Source organism: Mustelus asterias, unplaced genomic scaffold (assembly GCF_964213995.1).
Source record: "Mustelus asterias unplaced genomic scaffold, sMusAst1.hap1.1 HAP1_SCAFFOLD_79, whole genome shotgun sequence".
Lineage (NCBI taxonomy): Eukaryota > Metazoa > Chordata > Chondrichthyes > Carcharhiniformes > Triakidae > Mustelus > Mustelus asterias.
The window spans coordinates 299,765-318,738 of record NW_027590137.1 but is presented as its reverse complement, the minus strand read 5'-3'; the positions used below and the strand labels follow the sequence as shown (position 1 = coordinate 318,738).

The 18,974-nt window shown below is 41.6% G+C and overlaps 1 protein-coding gene and 1 non-coding gene across 2 annotated transcripts in view; one reads left to right on the top strand and one right to left on the bottom strand.

The window, feature by feature from the left end:
* LOC144483842 (uncharacterized) overlaps positions 1–18,974 on the bottom strand; it is a 156,762-nt gene that overhangs the window by 54,554 nt on the left and 83,234 nt on the right. The gene's annotated exons all lie outside the window — the stretch shown is intronic.
* On the top strand, positions 5,182–5,254 carry trnav-cac (transfer RNA valine (anticodon CAC)). Its single transcript has one exon. It is a non-coding gene; the product is annotated as a tRNA-Val (tRNA).

Genomic DNA, 18,974 nt, shown 5'->3' with positions numbered 1-18,974 from the left:
AAACAGTCAGGGGGATGCTATGAGGTCCAAGGGGACTCCATCTCTCCGCCCATCTTTACATCTTCAAACAGACAACTCCTTTAGAAAGGGGTTGTGATCTTTCATAAGTGATCAGAGAGTGCTCTCCCGTGGACAGCACAGCCGCATATTGGAAACAGGTACACACACGGCAACCTGAAAAGACTGACACATATAAAGATCGTAGAATCGTAGAACCCCGACAGTAGAGAAGGAGGCCATTTGGCCCAGAGAGTCTGTACCGACCACAATTCCACCGAGGCCCTATTCCCGTAACCGCACTCATAATCTCCCTGACACTAGGGATCAATTTATCATGGCCAATCCACCTAATCCGCACATCTTTGTACTGTTGGAGGAAACCACAGCATCCGAGGAAACCCAGCAGACATGCGGAGAACAGATACACACACGGTCACGCGGAAACACCAACACGAATAAGGATATATAACCATATAGATATATGCCCAGACAGTGACATCAATTCTAACGTCCCTCGTTAAAAATCCAGAATTATTCTGCAGATTTCTGACACCTATTAGTTTGCGTTGCTAACCATGATAATGCATGAATACCTCCACCTCCGTGTTCACTGGAAGCCTCGGATACTGCACAGAATCAACACAGAGGCAAGTAAACTAAGTGATAGATTCCCAAACCGATCGACTCAAACATAGATTCATAGAGGTTTACAGAATGGAAACAGGCCCTTCGGCCCAACTTGTCCATGCCGGCCTTTTTTTAAACCCCTAAAATAATCCCAATTGCCCGCATTTGACCCATATCCCTCTATATCCATCGTACCCATGTAACTCTCGAAATGCTTTTTAAAAGATAAAATTGTACCCGCCTCTACTACTCCCTCTGGCAGCTTGTTCCACTCGACACACGGACAATCACTAAGAAAGATAACCAAGCAGATTAACACAGCCATTGACACACAAAAGGGAAATGAACTCATTGGCAACGTAAAAAGCGTGCGAGCTCCAGAGTAAACTTCCTGAACTGGAATTCCCTGGTGTGGTGTAAGTGCGGCAATATCGTGTTAGATATTCATTGCGATGGAACACGACATTTTAACAACAGGAGCAGCCAGAAATCTATTTCGCATCAATGGTGATCATTGATTGACGACTCGACGTGACTCTTTTGCAGACTAAGCAATAATGGATGTATTTATTTTTACCGCCAAACATGTTCTGGATGCGTCCGTGTCCAGAATTTATTTACTGGTGTCACAACCAGGCTTACATTAATACTGCAAGTTACTGTAAAAATCCTCTCGTCGCCACATTCCGCGTATCATAGAATCATAGAAACCCTACAGTGCAGAAAGAGGCCATTTGGCCCATCGAGTCTGCACCGAACACAATCTCACCCAAGCCCTACCCCCATATCTATCCACTAATCCCGCTAACCTCCGCATCTCAGGACACTAAGGGCAATTTTAGTATGGCCAATCAACCTAACACGCATATCTTTGGACTGTGGGAGGAAACCCACGCAGACACGAAGAGAATGTGCAAACTCCACACAAACAGTGACCCAAGCCGGGAATTGAACCCAGGTCCCTGGAGCTATGAAGCAGCAGTGCTAACCACTGTGCTACTGTGTTGCCCTGTGTGAAGTCCGTGTGAACACGACAGATTCCGCATCCATTCTCGAGGTTCTCTGTTCGGATGTTCGGGACACAGGAGGACAACACAAGAAGACTGTTTCAGGTGTAGGTGATTCATTCGCGTCTGTTATATTCCACACTCTGTGTGATGTTGTGGAGTAAATGTCTTTATATTAGATATAATTCAGAAATAATGAGGAGATGCTTCATCAGACTTAAATTCGTTTTCTAAAATCGATATGAAATCAATTGCATAAATAAATATATGTTTATATTGAAAACTATATCGGGAAGCTAAATCCAATACTTCCTGCCATTGGGTAAGGGAAAGGTTGTTAAAGCAAATTGTACATGGATTCCGCAGAAACTCCTTCTTCAAATGGGGATTTTTCAATGAATTAAAAGGGAGAAAAATCAGCTTCATGGAATGAGAGGAGGAAATTGAAAGTGGAACAAAGAACAGTTCAGCACAGGAACAGGCCTTTCGACCCACCAATCCCTCAACGACATGTTAATTGTTTAGCTCCTCATAAAATAATTCGCATAGATCTGATGGATTGATGAGCCTCTCGTCGTTCTGTGCCATTGTCAACCATTTTCGATCATTCTTAGATTAATGCGTCTACAGCATTCCCAATGAATGTTGCAACATTTCAAGACAGTCCCCTTGGGCTACGGAGCAGCCAACAGTTTCTGTGGTGTAGTGCTGATTGCATTTGCCTCACGCACGCAACGGCCCACGTTCGAAATCGAGCAGAAGCATTAATGAAATTTGTTCATTAAGGTTGAGGGAAGTCTGTATAATTTCAGATTGTAGCTGAACATTATCCGAAACTCGATGTTACAGCCATGTTATATTTGCGCTCACCTCGGCCTCAAAAGCTTTCAGCAAAATCAGAAACCTTGTATTTTCATGACGCAATGAGAGGAAATAGATGTTCCTTTTTTAAAACCGTGCACATATTAGCAATATTTTAAGTCCACACCAGAATTTAATAGGTTTATAAATGCAGACTAACATAATTCATCACCAACTGAAACATGTCTAATCGTATTGTGTGCTTAAAAATACAGATACAAGTGATACTGTCACTGAACGAGAGGAAATGGAGCACATTTTCCCGAAGCATCTTTTGAAAATTGTTCTTCATAATAACGAAATAGGGAAAACCTCTCAGACAGAAGAGGAAATCGAGAATCAAAGCAGACCGTCTGGATCTCCTATAGATGAACGAGATTTAGGCGCCAGAATGTTTGTCACACAGAATAAAGAGGGATCAAGTATAACTAACAGATCATTCTTGAATCTCTTCCCTTTAAAGATATTTGATTTGGTTTAAAAGCTGATCATGGTCAAACTCAAGAAAGCACCATGGGATGTGTATTACCCGTGACTCGATTTATTTTGTTGGTCAATAATATTTGCAATTCAATGTTGTATATTTCAGACATATTCAATCCGCAATGAAGATATCTGTGTTAAATAAATGGATTGATGTTAAATGTTGATTACCGAACAAATACTGGATATAACTGTTTGAAGTTAATCGATCGTATATGAGAATGATGCATCAATGATGGAGCAGAAATCATTGCTCCCTTAGACATTTGTCCGATGAACGCTTTTAAATTTTGAAATTCGAGACAAGTTGAGACATCACGTTGAGAGTAACGGTTGTCTTCTTGCACTGAGGTAAATGGACTCTCAGTCCTAACCATTCGAATCTGCAGCAATAGAGCGGAGTTGTACAATGCAGTCAGACCGATTGTATATTCCAGAGATATTAAATTCAGAATTTGGACATACATATTGAATAACTGTATTGATATTAAAAATTGAATGAAGATCCAAGGTGGATTGGGCATGCTAAATTACCCTTTGGTTAGATTGAATAGCCATGCGAAAGGAGTAGCGTTGCGGGGGAAACGAGGGAAATGGCCTGGTTATGATGTCCTGGCGTCGCTGCTGATTCGTTCGATCGAATACCTTTTCTGCACTGATTCTATGATTGTATGAAAAAAATACTGAGTATAATTGGTTGAAATTATTCGCAGGAAGATAAGAATGAAGCATTGATGATTGAGCACAAATCAGTGCTTTCTTAGACATTTGCCGGACGAACTCTTTTTAATTTTGAAGAACAAGATAAGTTGAGATATCAGGTTGAAAGTCAGGGATGTGCTCTTGTATTAAGTGATATGGGCCCGCAATCATACCACTCAAACCTGCAGCAACATAGTGGAGTTAAACATTGTAGTCAGGCCCATTGAGGCCCCAATCCTATCACTTGTTTCTGCAGTGGAGTGGTTATCCCGTTCGCCTAAAACACAAAAAGTTCCTGGTCCGAAACAGGGAAGCAGCATTCGTTAAGCTTTCTCATGGAAGATGAGGGAAATCCTGTATGATTTCAGTTCGTTGCTGAACATTATCCGAATCTCGACATTACAACAATATTATCTTTGCTCTGACCTCAAACTCAAATGGTTTCTGCGAATAAGAAATGCTGATTTTTTCGACGCACTGACAGGAAAGAAACGTCTCTATTTTGAGAACGTGCACATAGTATCATCTTGTTCAGTGGACAACAGAATTTAATGGGTTCATAGGTGCAAACTAAAATAGCGAATCACCATCTGAAACATGTCTAATAGGAGTGTGTGCTCAACAAGACAGACACAAGTGATACTCGAAGTGAACTAGAGGAAATGGCACACATTTCCCAGAAGAATCTTTATTTAAAAATTGTTCTTCATAACATGGAAATCGGAAAAAACACACTGACAGATGAAGAAATGGAGACTCAGTGCGGATCAACTAGACTTTCCTATAGGTGGCCGGAATTTATACGCCTGAATGTTTCACACTTATAATAAAAAAGGCTCAAGTATACCTCACCGATAATTCTTCAATCTCTTCCATTTAATTATAGTTGACTTTGTTTAAAAGCTGATGATGGCCAATCTCAAACAAACAACCATGGGATCTGTATTACCCGGTGACTCGACTCTTTTCGTTGGCCAGTTATGTTTGCAATTCAGTGATATTCAATTTCCGAGATATTCAATTCATAATGAAGTCATATGTGTTAAACAATGTATCGATATTAAATATTGAAACAAATACTGAGTACAATTGTAAAATGAGCTTTGACAAAATGTCATCTGGATTCGAAACGTCAGCTCTTTTCTCTCCTTACAGATGCTGCCAGACCTTGTGAGATTTTCCAGCATTTTCTCCTTTGGTTTCAGATTCCATCATCTGCAGTAATTTGCTTTCATTAATGAGCACAATTGGTTGAGATTATTCGAAGGAAGATGAAAATAATGCATTAATGAATGAGTGGAATTCATTGTTGCCTTAGATATTTGACAGGCGATCGCTTTAAAATTTTGAAGTTCAAGATAAGTTGAACAATCATATTGACAGTAACGGTTATCTTCCTGAAACAAGGGACATGGGCTCTCAGTCGAACCATTTGAAACTGCAGCAACACAGCACAGTTGAACATTGCAGAGAGGCGGATTTGCTATCATTGCTGTCACCTGTTTCTGTAGTGTAGTGGTTATCACATTCACCTCACACGCGAAAGGTTCCCAGTTCAAAACCGGGCAGAAACGTTCATTAAGCTTTCTAATTTAGGGTGAGGAAATCTGTATGATTTCAATATAAAGAACAAAGAAAATTACAGCACAGCAACCAGCCCTCCACGCATGCACCGACCATGCTAGGTTGACGCTTTCCGCGCCCGCTGGGCACCGCAGTGGTTGGGGTGCATTATTGACCCCAATAATCACATTTTAATTTGATGTTTTTAAGTTTCCTTTGTACTTTGATTTCTGTTCGGGCTGTTCCCCTCCTTTTTGGGGAGCTGCCCCTTTTACTTTGTCCTGATTTAATCTGAGTTTGTTGACTTGGTTTGGTTTGACCTAAAAAGAGGGCAACATCCTGGTAAATCTTTTCTTTACCCTCTCCAAAGCCTCCACATCCTTCTGGTAGTGTGGCGACCAAATTTAAATATTATATTCCAAGTGCGGCCTAACTAAGGTTCTATAAAGTTGCAACATGACTTGCCAATTTTTAAACTCAATGCCCCGGCCGATGAAGGCAAGCATGGGTATGCCTTCTTGACTACCTTCTCCAACTGCATTGCCACTTTCAGTGACCTGTATACCTGGACACCCAGATCCCTTTGCCTATCAATATTCTTAAGGGTTCTGCCATTTACTGTATATTTCCTATTTGTATTAGATCTTCGTTGCTGAACATTATCCGCATCTTGATGTTGCAGCCATATGATCTTTGCTCTGACCTCGGCCTCAAATGATTTCTGTAAAATAAGAATGTTGATAGCTTTTTGACGAACTGACAGGAAAGAAACCTTTCGATTTTGACACTGTGCGCATATTCGCATCACGTTCAGTCTACAACAGAATTTAAAGAGTTTATAGGTGCAGATTAACGTAGCTAATCACCATCTGGAACTTTTCGAATAGTAGTATGTGCTCCAGGGGACTGACACAAGTGATACGGTAAGTGAAGTGTAGGAAATGGCGCACATTTCCCAGAAGAATCTTTTTTTAAATCGTTCTTCAAAACAAAGAAATGGGAAAAAAAAACACTCAGACAAATGAGGAAATCGAGACTCAGTGCGGATCTACTGAACTTTCATTTAAATGGCCGGAATTTATGCGCCTGAATGTTTCACACTCAAAAAAGAAAAGACTCAAGTGTCAATAATTCTTCAATCTCGTCTATTTCAATGTAGTTCACTTTGTTTAAATGTAGTTCGCTATGGTCAATCTCATAATTGTGATCTGTATTCCCCGGTGACTCGATTCCTGTTGGTCAGTTATATTTACAATTCTATGATATTCAATTTCAGAGATATTCAATTCATAATGAAGACATATGTGTTAAATAATGCATTGAGACTAAATATTGAAACAAATACTGAGTACAATTGTACAATGAACGTTGTCGAAGTGTCATCTGGACTCGAAACGTCAGCTCCTTTCTCTTCTTACAGGTGCTGTCAGACGTTGTGAGATTTTCCAGCATTTTTTCGTTTGGTTTCCGATTCCAGTATCCGCAGTAATTTGCTTTTATTGCTGAGAACAATTGGTTGAGATTATTCGAAGGAAGATGAGAATAAAGAACAAAGAACAAAGAACAATACAGCACAGGAACTAGCCCAAGCCCGTGCTGCTCCCTGGTCCAAACTAGACCATTCTTTTGTATCCCTCCATTCCCACTCCGTTCATGTGGCTATCTAGATAAGTCTTAAACGTTCCCAGTGTGTCCGCCTCCACCACCTTGCCTGGTAGCGCATTCCAGGCCCCCACCACCCTCTGTGTAAAATATGTCCTTCTGATATCTGTGTTAAACCTCCCCCCGTTCACCTTGAACCCATGACCCCTCGTGAACGTCACCACCGACCTGGGGAAAAGCTTCCCACCGTTCATCCTATCTATGCCTTTCATAACTTTATACATCTCTATTAAGTCTCCCCTCATCCTCCGTTTTTCCAGGGAGAACAACCCCAGTTTACCCAATCTCTCCTCATAACTAAGCCCCTCCATACCAGACAACATCCAGGTCAACCTCCTCTGCACTCTCTCCAAAGCCTCCACGTCCTTCTGGTAGTGTGGCGACCAGAACTGGACGCAGTATTCCAAATGCGGCCGAACCAACGTTCTGTACATCTGCAACATCAGACTCCAACCTTATACTCTATGCCCCGCCCTATAAAGGCAAGCATGCCATATGCCTTATTCACTACCTTCTCCACCTGTGACGTCACCTTCAAGGATCTGTGGACTTGCACACCCAGGTCCCTCTGCGTATCTACACCCTTTATGGTTCTGCCATTTATCGTATAGCTATAGAATGATGCATTAATGAAAGACTAGAAATCATTGTTCCCTTAGATATTTGCCAGAAGAACGCTTTTAAATTTTGATGTTCAAAATAAGTTGAGCAATCAGATTGAAAGCAACGGTTATCTTCCTGAATTAAGAAGCATGGGCTCTCAGTCTGACCATTGGAACCTGCAGCTGTTGAACATTGCGGACAGTCCGATTTGCTGCAGTTTGCGTCCAGCTGTTTCTCCAGTGTAGTGGTTATTATGTTCGTCTGACACGCGGAAAGGTCCTGGTTCGAAACGGAGCAGAAACATTCATTAAGCTTTCTCATGTCGCGTGAAGGAAAATTGCATGATTTCAGTTCGTTTCTCAACATTATCTGAACCTCAATATTACAGGCATATTATTGTTGCTCTGACATCGGCCTCCAATGTTTTCTGTAAAATAAGAAATGCTGACTTTTTTTTGATGCACTGACAAGAATGAAACGTTTCTAATAGTAGCGTCTGCTCCAGAAGACTGACACAAGTGATATTGTAAGTGATCTATCAGAAATGGCGTTCATTTCCCAGACGATTCTTTTAAAAAATCGTTCTTCACAACAAAGAAATAGAAAAAAAAAACACTCAAACAGATGAGAGAATCGGGACTCAGTGCAGATCTTCTGGACCTTCCTATAAATGGCCGGAATTTATGCGCCTGAATATTTCACGCCCATAATAAAAAAAGGCTCAATTGTCACGAACAGTTAATTCTTGAATCACTTCCATTTAAAACGTAGTTGACTTTGTTTAAAAGCTGGTTATGATCAATCTCAAAATTGCGATCTGTATTACCCGGTGATTCGATTCGTTCTGTTGGTCAGTTATGTTTGCAATTCAGTGATATTCAATTCCAGAGATATTCAATTCATAATGAAGACATATGTGTTAAATAATGTATTGATACTAAATATTGAATAATAAAACAAATACTGAGTACAATTGCTCAATGAGCTTTCACAAAATGTCATCTGGACTCGAAAGGTCAGCCCTTTTCTCTCCTTACAGGAGCTGTCAGACATTGCGAGATTTTCGAGCATTTTCTCTTTTGGTTTCCGATTCCAGCATCCGCAGTAATTTACTTTTATTACTGATTACAATTTGTTGAGATCATTCGAAGGAAGATGAAAATGATGCATTAATGAATGGGCAGAAATCAATGCTCACTTAGATATTTGCCAAACGAAAGCTTTTAAATTTTGATGTTCAAGATAAATTCTGAAATCAGGTTAAAAGTACCGGTTTTCTTCTTGAATTCAGTGACATGGGCTCTCAGTCTATCCATTGGAACCTGGAGCAACGCAGCGCAGTTGGACATTGCAGACAGGCCGATTAGCTAAAATATGCTGTCAGCTGTTCATGTAATGTCATGGTTATCACGTTCGCCTCACACGTGAAAGATCCCCGGATCAAAACCCGGCAGAAGCACTTTCGGACCTTCCTTATTAAGGGAGTGCGAAGCCTGCATGGTTTACCTTCATAGAATCATGCAGTGAAGAGGGAGGCCATTCGGCCCATCGAGACTGCATCGAACACAATCCCACCCAGGCCCTATCCCCATGACCCCATGTATTTACCTACCTCGCCCCCTGGCACTAAGGGGAAATTTAGCATGGCCTATCCACCTCGCCTGCACATCTTTGGACTGTGGGAGGAAACCAGGACCCGGGGAACACGGGTAGAACGTGCAAACTCAACACAGACAGTGACCCAAGCCTTGAGTCGAACCCAGGTGTCTGTGAGGCCGCAGTGCTTACCAATGTGTCACTGTGCCGTCCCACTGTGCCACCATCATTGCTCACCATTATGTGAATCTCGATGTTACATCAACTCAAATGCTTTTCGGAAAATCGGATCTTACATTAATTCAATTGCCTTTCGGAAAATCAGAAATGCTGTTATTTAGGATGCAATGGCAGGAAATAAATGTTTGTATTGTTTGTACATATATTCGCAACTCGTTCAGTCCGCAACAAAATTTAATGCTTTTACCGGTGCAGACAAACAGATTTAATCACCATCTGAAACATGTCTACCAGTAGTGCGGGCTCATAAAGACAGACACTAGTGAAACTGTAACTGAGCTAGAGGAAATGGCACACATTGCTTCGAAGCTTGTTTTTAAAATTGTTCTTCCGAATAAAGAAAGAGGAAAAACCACTCAGACAGATGAGGAAATCGAGGATCAGTGCGGAACTGCTGGGCCTCCTGTCGATGAAAGAGATTTAAGTGCCAGAATGTTTCACACACCGAATAAAGAAGGATCACGTATAACTAACAGATCATTCTTAAATCTCTTCCCTTGAAAGATATTTGCTTTTGTTTGAAAGCTGACTGTGGTCAATTTCAAAAAGTACCATGGGATGTGTATTTCCCAGTGACTCGCGCTCTTTTGTTGATTAGCCATGCTTGCAATTCAATGTTGTCTATTTCAGAGATATTCAATTCAGAATGAGGACATTTGTGTTAAATAAATGTATTGAAGTTAAAGGTTGAATCAAAAGAACCGGGAAGATACAATGTGATGGGATGGGATTTATTTTCTCCGCCCATTTGCATATCGGCAAATATTCACTTTCTGCAAAAAGATGCCATGATTTTCGGTAAGCGATCAGAGAGCGCCCTCCGTGGACAGTACAACAGCATTGGAAACAGACGGAATACCAAGAGCCCACAAATGTACACTCAGAGACATATCCAGTGCAGCTACAACATTGGACAAGAGGAATCATCCGCTCAACATCCACACTGTTGGCACCCCTTCGCGTTTTAAAGCTTTCAGTCAATTTGCCTCTTACTCTTCTGAACTCCCGTGGATACAAACCTGGCGTCAACATCCTTTCCTCATCAGATCACCCGCTCAGAGCTGGTGATGGTTTCGTAAAACTCCTCTGAACTTTTTCTCATGCATTAACATATTTCTTAAGATAAGGAGACAAGTAGTGTGCACAATATTTGATATATATCCAATGCCCTCGCCAATGCCCAATTTTACGATCTATCCTTGTGTCGCCAGCAGATATAACATCCATATCTTCACTGCCTTCATCACTGCAGAAATCATCCCACTTTAATGCTTTTTGACAAATTCAGCCAGAATGTATTTGTTCAGATCAAATCGTTTTTCGTCAACTTGCTTGAGTTTAATGCTGAACAACAGAGATGGTTTGTGAGGGTATTTCTCTTAATGGGCGTCCAAAGGTCATGTGATATGGTGCTACATCACAGCTTGTGAGTAAATGTGGAGATCAGAGAATAAAATGGATAGGAGCAACACGGATAGGAAATTGGCTGAGTGCCAGGAAACAACTCATAGCTGTTTTTCGGACTGGAACAAAGTTTGCAGTGAAGGTGCCAGGAACAGGTTATATGACTCTTGATCTTCCCGGCATAGTAATGGCCGAGAGCTTGGTATGGAGGTCAGACTTTCAAAATCTGTGTATAATGCAAAACATGGAAACATTGCCAACCATCAGAAGACCGAGCAGAACTTCAGAACGAAAAAAAAACTAATTTGTGGAATTGTCCTGCAATTGGGAGATTTAATTGATTGCATGTAAAGTTACATGATTAGTTTTGTTAAGCAGAATGTGAAGAGACAAAGGGAAATTATGAAAACGCTATGAATGTGGCGGTAAGACGCCGAGGGACCTGAGTGAATATGTGCATAGATCATTCATGGTGGAAGATAGTTTGAAAGAGCGGAAAAGAAAATAGTTAACAGTCTTTGTTGGGGAAAAGAATACAGAAGCAAGGAAGTTATGCTAAATTTGTAAAAAGCACTGGAAAATAGTCAACTGAAAAATTGCGTCAAATTCTGGGCACCAAACGTAAGGAGAAATGTAAAGCCAATAGGCTGGATGCAGGGGGAAAATACGAGATTAGTTCCAGAGATCAGAAACTTCAGTTCCGAAAATATATTGGTGAGGTTCGGACTGATTTCCTTGACAGGAAGTTGCTGATGTGATCCCATTGAGGCCTTCAAAATCCTGAGGGGTCTTGACAGAGTAGATAGAGAGTAATTGTTCAATAGCAGATGGATTTTGTAACAGAGGGCGCGGGTTGAAGTTAATTGGTGAAAGAAGCATGGAGTCATAACGAAAAACATTTTCGGACAGTGACTGATTCAGACCTGCAATCTGCTGTTTCAGAGTACGGTTCAGGGAGCGCCAATTGATGGTTTCAAAATGGGATTGGATTATTGTCTGGAATTGAAAAAAATGCTGGACTGTGGGCTATAGAGTGTTATTGGATGAATTGCTCCTTTAGAGGACCAGCACATACATGATGCTTCAAAATGGCCTGCTTCTCTCCTGTAAATAGTCTATCAGTGTGGAAAATGAAGTCAGTGGCAAAGTGGTAATATCACTGGGAGAGGATTTCTGAGGGGAGGCAGTTTGCTCAAGGTATATGTTCAAATCTAACTGCAAAAGAACGTGGGTTTTAAAATGCAATTGCAATTTTGAATTTAAACCTCGTTCCGTAATTGCGGCCAATACAAGTAATATAGCAGATCCTCTAATGCCCAGCAGAAAAGGAAACCATCCATCATTTCCCAGTTTGGCCCATAGCTGACTCAAGGCCCACACGTGTTTGGCGTTTACATGACTTCTGTGATGATCTAGGAAACCAATGAATTCAGAGTACTCGCGATTGCCAAATTATGCTGGCCTTGCCAGCTGTGTATACACCCCATGAAAGAATAAGAAACAGCAACGAAAATCAGCATTTCATAACATCTGCAATATCAAAGGACGTCCAGGAGATGGCAGTGAAACCGTGCTCTTTGGCACGACGCGAAACAGAACGTCTCAGTTATTGCTGCAATCGATGTAGTCTTTATTCATCCTAAACTAGACCCAGTTTATGTGACACAAAATCATATTTCTGATTACGTGACAATAATTCTCAATTGATTCTCTACTCAGCAAAATCCCAGTTGTCACTATACCGCACCAAGCCTAATTTGATATTACATTGCTGGAATCTGCAACGTGTAAAGAAACCTCGACGATACCTCAATCACTGCTGCACCAGTCCACCTCCCTGCTTATACCGAATAATATCCTGTCTCTAATTATTGTTCTATTTCATGACTCGTTTATTGCTCTAATGTCCCTGTCAAATCTTTTATCAATCTGAAGCCTTAGTTTGAAATTATTGCATCAGCTTTGTCTCAGTTTATATCATACAATGCCCAGAATCAGATTCAACAGTACTTGAACCGATTGAACAGGTGGAGTTTAATTGCGCTAGCTGCTGTGTCCTTTATTAATGCGTCAAACCATACCACTGTTCATTTTACACATTATCCTCTCTCAGTTTTTGCTTTACTCTGCATTGCCACACTTTATATCACACTAGATTATATCCCTATATTCTAATAGCGTCCATGTGAGACTACATTACACTAGAACCTGTCTCAGTTTAAATTATAGTGCACATTGTCTCTGCTTACATTGGAATGAACCTTGACTTTGTTACAGTTGCGTAATTCATGTTTCTGTCTATTTGAGAAAACATCACGCTGGTTAGTACTACGCTATAGAAATTCCGGACAAATGTGAGGTAATGCATTTTGGAAGGTCTCGTACAGATAGGAAACTTACAGTAAATGGCAGAACCCTTAGGACTATTGATAGGCAAAGGGATCTGGGTGTACAGGTACACAGGTCACTGAAAGTGTCAATGCAGGTGGAGAATGTCGTCAAGAAGGCATACGGCATGCTTGCCTTCATCGGCCGGTGTATTGAGTTTAAAAATTGGCAAGTCATGTTGACGCTTTATAGAATCTTAGTGAGGCCGCACTTGGAATGTACGGTCAATTCTGGTCGCCACACTACCAGAAGGATGTGGAGGCTCTGGAGAGGGTACAGAAAAGATTTACCAGGATGTTGCCTGGTATGGAGGGCATTAGCTATGAGGAGAGGTTGGAGAAACTTGGTTTGTTCTCACTGGAGCGACGGAGGTTGAGGGGAGACCTGATAGAAGTCTACAAGATTATAAGAGGCATGGACAGAGTGGATAGTCAGAAGCTTTTTCCCAGGGTGGAAGAGTCAATTACTGGGGGGCATAGGTTCATGGTGCGAGGGGCAAATTTTAAAAGAGATGTACGAGGCAGATTTTTTACACAGAGAGTGGTGGGTGCCTGGAACTCTTGCCGGGGGAGGTAATGGAAGCCGACACGGTAGTGACTTTTAAGGGGCGTCTAGGAAAGTACATGAATGAGATGGGAATAGAGGGATATGGTCTTCGGAAGCGTAGGGGGTTTTAGTTAAGTCGGGCAGCATGGTCGGTGCAGGCTTGGATGGCCTGTGCTGTAATTTCTCTTTGTTCCATACCCGCTCTCAGTAATCATTGAACTGGACCCAGTCTGCATTCATATTAGTACAAGTGCTGTATCAATAATTGGTGCACTCGACACTGTCTCTGTATTACTGCACAAAACCCGTCCTTCGTTCATAATAGAACAGATTGTATTAGATGGATTGGCTATGCAAAATTACCCGTTATTGTCCATAGGGTATGTGGATTCGCCATGGTAAATGTGTGGGGCTAACGGGGATAGGGCAGAGGGGAGGGCCTGGGTGGGATGCAAACTCGGAGAGCCAGATGGTCTTTTTCTGAACTCCAGGGATTCTATAGTTCGATGTCTAAGAATTATCATATCATACCTTGCTTAGACATACGAGTGCTTATTTCTTTTAAATATTCTTTTTTCCGATTACCCCCTTTGGAGAAATGATTTCTTTCAGCAATTTCCCTTCAGCTTTCCAAGTGATAACCTTCAGTCCATCTCTGCCTTCCATGAGTGTATGAAAACACCAGACAGTCCTGTATTTCAACTGAAGAACATTTAATATGCAACTATTTATTGACAACCATTCTGCTGTGTGCTCTTGCACACAAAACGATTTCCATAGAACCATAGAACCATAGAAAATTACAGCTCAGAAACAGGCCTTTTGGCCCTTCTTGTCTGTGCCGAACCATTTTTTGCCTCGTCCCACTGACCTGCACTTGGACCATATCCCTCCACACCCCTCTCATCCATGAACACGTCCAAGTTTTTCTTAAATGTTAAAATCATTTACCCCTTTATCCGGCAGCTCATTCCACACTCCCACCACTCTCTGCGTGAAGAAGCCCCACCTAATATTCCCTTTAAACTTTTCTCCTTTCACCCTTAACCCATGCCCTCTGGTTTTTTTCTCCCCGAGCCTCAGCGGAAAAAGCCTACTTGCATTCACTCTATCTATACCCATCAAAATCTTATACACCTCTATCAAATCTCCCCTCAATCTTCTACGCTCCAGGGAATAAAGTCCAAACCTATTCAATCTCTCTCTGTAACTCAGCTTCTCAAGTCCCGGAAACATCCTTGTGAACCTTCTTTGCACTCTTTCAACCTTATTTACATCCTTCCTGTAACTAGGTGACCAAAACTGTACACAATACTCCAAATTCGGCCTCACCATGCCTTATATAACCTTACCATAACACTCCAACTTTTATACTCGATACTCCGATTTATAAAGGCCAATGTACCAAAGGCACTCTTTACGACCCTATCCACCTGTGACGTCACTTTTAGGGAATTCTGTACCTGTATTCCCAGATCCCTCTGTTCAAATGCACTCTTCAGAGTCCTACCATTTACCCTGTACGTTATTCTTTGGTTTGTCCTTCCAAAGTGCAATATCTCACACTTGTCTGCGTTAAATTCCATTTGCCATTTTTCAGCCCATTTTTCTAGTTGGTCCAAATCCCTCTGCAGGCTTTGAAAACCTTCCTCACTGTCCACTACACCTCCAATCTTTGTATCATCAGCAAACTGCTGATCCAATTTACCACATTATCATCCAGATCATTGATATAGATGACAAACAACAATGGACCCAACACCGATCCCTGCGGCACACCACTAGTCACAGGCCTCCACTCAGAGAAGCAATCCTCCACAACCACTCTCTGGCTTCTTCCATTGAGCCAGTGTCTAATCCAATTTACTACCTCCCCATGTATACCTAGCGACTGAACCTTCCTAACTAACCTCCCATGAGGGACCTTGTCAAAAGCCTTGCTGAAATCCAGGGAGACAACATCCACCGCCTTCCCTTCATCCACTTTCCTGGTAACCTCCTCGAAAAACTCTAATAGATTGGTCAAACATGACCTACCACGCACAAAGCCATGTTGACTCTCCCTAATAAGTCCCTGTCTATCCAGATATTTGTAGATCCTATCCCTTATCACACCTTCCAATACCTTGCCCACCACCGACGTCAAACTTACTGGCCTATAATTTCCCGGATTTCTTTTGGAACCTTTTTTAAACAACAGAACAACATGAGCCACCCTCCAATCATCCGGCACCTCCCCCGTAAATACTGACATTTTAAATATGTCTGCCAGGGCCCCTGCAAGTTCAACACTAGCTTCCCTCAAGGTCCGTGGGAATACCCTGTCCGGTCCTGGGGATTTATCCACTCCGATTTGCCTCAAGACAGCGAGAACCTCCTCCCCTTTAATCTGTAAAGGTTCCATGACCTCCCTACCAGTTTGCCCTATTTCCGTAGACTCCATGCCCGTTTCCTCAGTAAATACGGATGCAAAAAAACCATTTAGTATCTCCCCCATCTCTTTTGGTTCCATACACAGTCTACCACTCTGGTCTTCAAGAGGACCAATTTCATCCCTCACTATCCTTTTGCTCCTAACATACCTATAGAAGCTCTATGGATTTGCCTTCACTCTGTCTGCCAAAGCAACCCTCATGTCTTTTTTTAGCCCTCCTGATTTCCCTCTTAAGTCGCTTCTTGCACTTTTTATACTCCTCGAGCATCTGATCTGTTCCTTGCTGCCTGTACATTTCGTACAACTCTCTCTTCCTCTTAATCAGTGTTACAATCTCCCTCGAGACCCAAGGTTCCTTATTCCTATTTACTTTGCCTTTAATCCTGGCAGGAACATACAAACTCTGCACTCTCAAAATTTCTCCTTTGAAGGCCTCCCACTTTCCATTTACATCCTTACCAGAGAACAGCCTGTGCCAATCCACACTTCCCAGATCCCTTCTCATTTCATCAAAATTGGCCTTTTTCCAGTTCAGAACTTCAACCCGAGGACCAGATCTATCCTTATCCACGATCAGGTTGAAACTAATGGCATTATGATCACTGGATCCAAAGTGTTCCTTCGCACTCACATCCATCACCTGCCCTAACTCATTTCCCAATAGGAGATCCAGTATCGCATCCTCTCTAGTTGGCACCTCTATATACTGATGTAGAAAATTCTCCTGAACACATTTTACAAACTTTACCCCGTCTAAACCTTTAACAGTATGCGAGTCCCAATCTATATGTGGAAAATTAAAATCCCCTACTATCACAGCTTTGTGTTTCTTGCTGTTTCAATCTGACTATTTTGCTGCCAACATTGACTTATCTGTCTTTAAAAATCTGTTGGAAAATGGATAAATCGCATCTCGAATGACGAGGAGATTACTGGAAATTGATCTCACTAAAGTTCCTGATTTTCGACTCAATTATGTGCTGATTTGTGAAAATGATGGCGGAAGTGACCGTGGATATATAGCCGACAGGAGATAATTACATCTGTAATTCTCAGACTTCTTATTCCTATTAATGCAAAGGATTGAAACATCTGCTGTTCTCCAGAGATCTGTTTAACCGTTACATTCGCCAATTCCATGGTAACCATCCTAAGTATTTTCTACTGTGGAAAGGTTGTACAATCTCGGTAACACGACGAATCAGGATCAGGTATATTATGAGGGTGGCCAGACCTTGTGTGATACAAACAGTGATATTGCCTGGTGAACATGGACAGTAGCTGTTCAAGATGGCAGCTCATCATCACTTTGTCAGGGCAATTAGGGAAGGGCAACAGATGCCAGTGATGCCCACATCCCATAAATGATTAAAAATTATGCAGTAACAACAGAGACAGAATCTAATCTAATATAGACAGATATGCTGGCGCAATGATAACATAAACTGGCCGGGAGAGTCATGTAAGCTAATGCATTAGATATATAGAATAAGAGAGACAGAACATGATATAACATTTAAATAAACAGTTTGTTCCGTGTGATCATTCTAGAAAAAAGTAAATTGTCCAATAATAATTGGCAGGCGTCAAACGTAGCAAAACCAGATATAGGTTCCAATTCACAACTGATTGGGTAACGGTTTCGAAAAATAATCATAGAGAATTAGAATATTATAATTTGAATGGCCGGCCCCGGTGTTTCACTAACAGAGACAGCTGGGCCCGGAGTCAGACTGGGACCTGATATAAGGAAGCATATCTTTTCGAGGGCCTTGTGCAGGTTTCCTTGTCATGACGAGTGATGCAGTGATTTGTGTGGCAAACACGGATTGGAAACCGATGACAGCCGCAAGAATGACTGACTCCACCTGACAAAGAGCTGTTATTCCCATGGGGGGGGGGGGGGGGGGGTGGATCAATCATGGTGGACTCCAAAAAATTCTGTCATCTGAGGTAACAATGGTGAATCTGTTAGAGGAACAGAAAATAACATGCTCCTTCTCATTCTTACAAACAGTTCCACATTTCCAGTCAGAATTGGAACATGTGAAGACTGAAAAGACGAAGTATGAAAATATCATCGGAGGCAAAACGAATAGTGCAATAACTGTTAAGGATTATTGCACTTTTCCGAAACAAGTTCGATCCAATGCTAATTTGTTCAAAGTGATGGCTTGTAAATAGAATTGAATAATTAAATTTCGGCATCGTTCCTGGCAAATGTCCACCACCAACCCTCCCATCCCCCCCTCCCCCACCGCGCACACACACGCACGCACACACACACACACACACACACACACGTGTTGCCAAAAGATAAGATTAGCACAAGACGACAGCTGTATAAATATTGCATCTTATTCAGTCTCAATGAAGGACAGGGGGAGACTCAAAAACGATGCTAGGACAATGGTGCATAAGAACCATTAAAATGGACCTGTTCTCGAAAATCCTTCACATTTAACTCCATGAAGGATATATCTCATTTATTTTCAAAGTTACTGTGAAATCTGATTCGATCACCCTCTGAAGCTGTTCATTCCAGTCCACAACAACTTTTGTGTAAAAGTAAACAATCACATTTCTGTCTCTCTGCTCAATAAAATAAATCTGTGCCCACTGGTTGCTGACCGTCCTCCCAGTTGAAATATCCTCTCTTTAATTACCCCACTCAAAACGTCATGATTTTGAACACGAATAAAAGTGTTCAAAACACTGGCAAGGAGATAGAGAGAGAGAGACACCGGGAGAGTTAGGAGAAAGAAAAACGGGGTGCTGACAGATAAAAGCTGAAGAACAAAAAATAAATAGCAGATGGAGAGAAAATGATCGAACAATGCAAGATAACAGCTATCATT